Source organism: Geospiza fortis, unplaced genomic scaffold, assembly GCF_000277835.1.
Source record: "Geospiza fortis unplaced genomic scaffold, GeoFor_1.0 scaffold161, whole genome shotgun sequence".
Taxonomy (NCBI): Eukaryota; Metazoa; Chordata; class Aves; order Passeriformes; family Thraupidae; genus Geospiza; species Geospiza fortis.
The window spans coordinates 376,251-380,328 of record NW_005054375.1 but is presented as its reverse complement, the minus strand read 5'-3'; positions in this window follow the sequence as shown (position 1 = coordinate 380,328).

The following is a 4,078-nucleotide window of genomic DNA, read 5'->3' as shown; positions in this document are numbered from 1 at the left end:
CTCACATGCCTTTGTAACACTGTAGTCCATCCTATCCTCCTGAAAAAGCTCCCCCCTAAACCCAGTCCATGTCAGTCTTTAGAGAAAGCCATGGCCAAGAATGAGTTTGATCTGATAGTGACCCTGAATGCAGGATTCACCCCTACTTTTTTTAAGGCCTAAACTGATTTGTTAGATCCCAGAGCTGTGAGAGAATTTGTGACCTCACTGATGAGCTTCCCTGCTGCTAACTGATGGTTCAGGAACTGCAGCAGAACCTGGGCGCTGCCAAAGCAGTCCTGGGGCTCTATATACGCACGAACAGGAGTAGGAGGATCCCCATGGCAATACTTTTTTAAAATCATCATTAAGTACTGGAGTATTTAGTGTCAGAGCATTCCCACAAATTGTTGCATTTTCTTGATGAATAACATATAATTCCCACTACACCAAGTGGAGCACAGTTGTTGGCAGCCTGTGATGACTCTGCAAACACACGTGCCACTGAAAATGGACATGAACTTCAGCACACAAACAGCAGACAGAAACTGTGCTCAAACCCATGCAATATTCAATCATGCAGATGGGGAACTTTTGCACTCTGCTTTCACTTTGCTAGCACATTCATATTTCTGCTTCTCTCCCCCTAGTCCTTCTAAATATTTGCATCCTTCTAAACCCTGGTAGGGTAGACTTTATAGAGGTTAAAAGCCCTACTCCTTAGCATTAGAAGACTTTAAAGGCAGCCCCATGCCTCAGATGTCAGTTTCTTGATTATGACTTCCATTACAACAGCTTAAGCTGTACGAGTTTCACATAAGTCCTATGAGCTATCATTCAGCAAGCAAAAAATAAATATTTAGGCTTTGTTAGATAAAGTAATATCGATTTTTTTCAGGTGGATTGCCTTTTGGAACAGATTCTGCCATTGAGAGATTGGTACTGAATCAAAATTCGAATACTGTTAAAAGCAGCAAGCCCTTATCAAAATATAGCAATCATCAATAACCTCAGACCAAAGAAGTTAGATTAGAAGATTCGGTTAAAAACATCCTGATGTTTGGTAAGTAACTGAGTATCTTTAAGTGTCCTCAGAGCCACAGAAATCGAAAATACATCTGGCATGTTGCCCTCCTGAGTGAGTGAAAGCCGTGACGTTTGATGACACTTGCCTTCGTAAGGTGTCAACGTCTTGAGACCCGGCAGTGGAATCCACACATGTCCTCCAGAGGGGAGGCAGAGGAGGTGGCTGACATGCTTTCATCTCACTGATCCCTACAGGGCCTTAAAATTAGTACTAAATGTATGAAAAGCACAATAATACATTGTTTGAATCAATTTAAATACTCATTTTATCCTGCATGTACAATATGCCATCCTGTGGGAGAGATGAGCTAATCCATCTACGCTTTTCCAGCTCTATGACAGTTACTCTTCTGGGTTCGCTTTAAACCCTGGAAAACTCATATACCGACATAGGCTTTTCTCACTTTGCCCCATTCACTTACAAAGTTTTAACTGATACTTTGGTCCACTACTTCTTGTTAAACACATTTTCATAGTCAAAATTTCGGTAGTTACTTATTTGTATAACCAGTTCCAGGTAGAACTCTGTAACTCAGCAGCACTGGCATTAGGCCATTACAGGAATCCACAGACAATGTGTCTGTCAAGGAATCAAAAACTGACAAGATACTGGAGAAACTGCATTTATTCCATGAATACCCAGTCTTGAGTCTGTTTCCTATACAAACATCCAGCCCAGGGATTGGCACTTTCATCTAACCACTTTGAGTTGAAATACTTTCCCCATGTTCATTTCTCACATCTTATAATTTCAGGCCCAGTGCTTTATCACTACTCTGAGCAAAATGCCACTGAGGTAATGATTCTTTTGCCTAAATAAAGAATTCCAGATGAGGCCTTTTACTGCAAATGTTCAGGTCGTACCAACAAGACCATCACAAAAACGCTGAGAACAATAAAATCTAAAGTGTTTCATTTCCCCTTGCTTTCAGATAACTGTAAACAATGTTGAACAGTAGGATTTTCCTTTTTCAGGAAAGATTTTGCTTTGAACATCAAAATCTATTTGGAAGAATTTTCTTTACAGAGCTGCTTGAGCAGGCATTTGACATAGCGGGGGACTTAGTTCAAGGAAGAGGTTAAAACCAAGTTCAGCATTTATAATTCTGTAAAATAACCCCCAGTAAGTCGGCAAAATATTCTCACATCTTGAAGTTTAATGTAATTTATGCAAGCCAGACTTGACTGCCGCTAATGCAAAGACCACTACTGCACTCCTTCCAAACTTCTCATGACAGACACATTCATGTTTTACTCATCAAACTTGTCTTGGGTACCTCTTAAAACACAAATAAGCTATTTTGGGGACTTTCAGAAACAGAATTTGCTGGAAACAAAGCACTTAAAGCATTAGAGGAATATTTTTTCATATGGATTTCAATACCAATGTTTGCAACACTACAAATTATGAGTAAGGAACACAAAGTTGTTGCAGCAAAGACCGCTTGCCCTTATCCACTACCACTGTTCCTACAAACTCAGCAAGGTGTGACCCATCAGGCAGGAGCAAACCTGCCCCCAGCTACTGGTCATACTCGTTTCCAGGCTCAGCTTTTGAAACTAGAGTGGCTCCCTAGGTGCTTTTTCTCCAAGAGTGCTAGTCACAGGCAGGTGCTTTAGCTCCCTGCAGCACCTAAGTGAAAGTTCCCGTGCTACACAGAATACAAAAGGAATAAATGGAAGCATGAAGCAACATATATGCATTCGCTCCGTAAAAATGAAAGTCCTCCAGAGAAACAATCAAACATTCAGGCTAGAAAAAAACAGGTTAAACACTAAAAAGCAGGCTTTGTATTCCAGAAAGAGGGCACGACTGCATTAACTGCCTTTTTTTTGGTAAAGTTTACATGATTATTTCTAAAAGACCCGCATCTCTGAGTGTTAGTCACAGGTTTCTAACTACAAACCCTTATCCAGCAGAGCACAATTTCTAATGCTACCATTTAGCCTGTTCTTTGCAAATTACTGATTTTATAATAATGTAATTCAAAAGCAGAGTATGCAATGTACTTCATCTGTCATTCATGAAAAGTAGTTGATGTATTACATTTTTTAGGTGTTTTAAAAATGCATTATCTGCAAATTCATTGTTTTTATGCATTCCCCAAATTACGGGGAAGGTATCTCAGACACTGATTAGAAAAAAAGTCCTACACAATCTTTTCATTTTGAAGTAAAAACGTTGGAAATTGCTGTAAAAAACACTTTTATGTTGAAAATGGTTTGCTCTTAATACTGATCATCTGTAGCTTCTTCAAGTTTTTTATTAATATTTATTAATTTCTCAGGATATAAAGTATTACATCATTCTTTTCAATTATTATTCTATAGAGTGAGAATGCTTCTGAAAGTGCAAAACTATGTATGTTATTAATACAATTATAACTCGCCAGCTATAAATGCCAGGATTGAATAACTGAAAACATATGCTATATGCCTGAAATTTTAAGGATGATGAAACTGTCACACTGTTAGCACACAGCATGTTATAAAGAACTCCCACAATGTAGCAGTTGTTCAAAACTTGTACCCATCCGGTCATTCTATCTTTATAAAAAGATATATAACACTAGATGGTGATTTATTCAAAACACAGCTGCAGCCTAACTTAAAGGTAATATGAAAACCCACCCCACACACACACCAAAAACTACAAAACAAAATACCTTTTCACATTACAGCATTAAAGCCATGTCAGAATGGCATACACAGAGAATAAAAGAAAAGCGTTTCCAAAAGGTCCAAATTTTATTCCCATCAGAGTTTATTTGAGGAAAGGACAGGTGAGGGAGCGGGAGAAGCGGAGCAGCGGAACAGCCACACTCAGCCCAGAGCCCCGACTGTTCGCGCTCCCTTCAATCACGGATCCTGAAGTGCAGCCCCCGGGGAAGCGAACGGGGCCGCCCGACGCGCGGAGCCCCCGGCCCGGCCGGAGGAGGCCCCCGCGGGCACGGGGCTTCCCGGCAGCGGGGGAACCCCGGCACCTCCGGGGGCGCGCACTGACCCCGGCCCC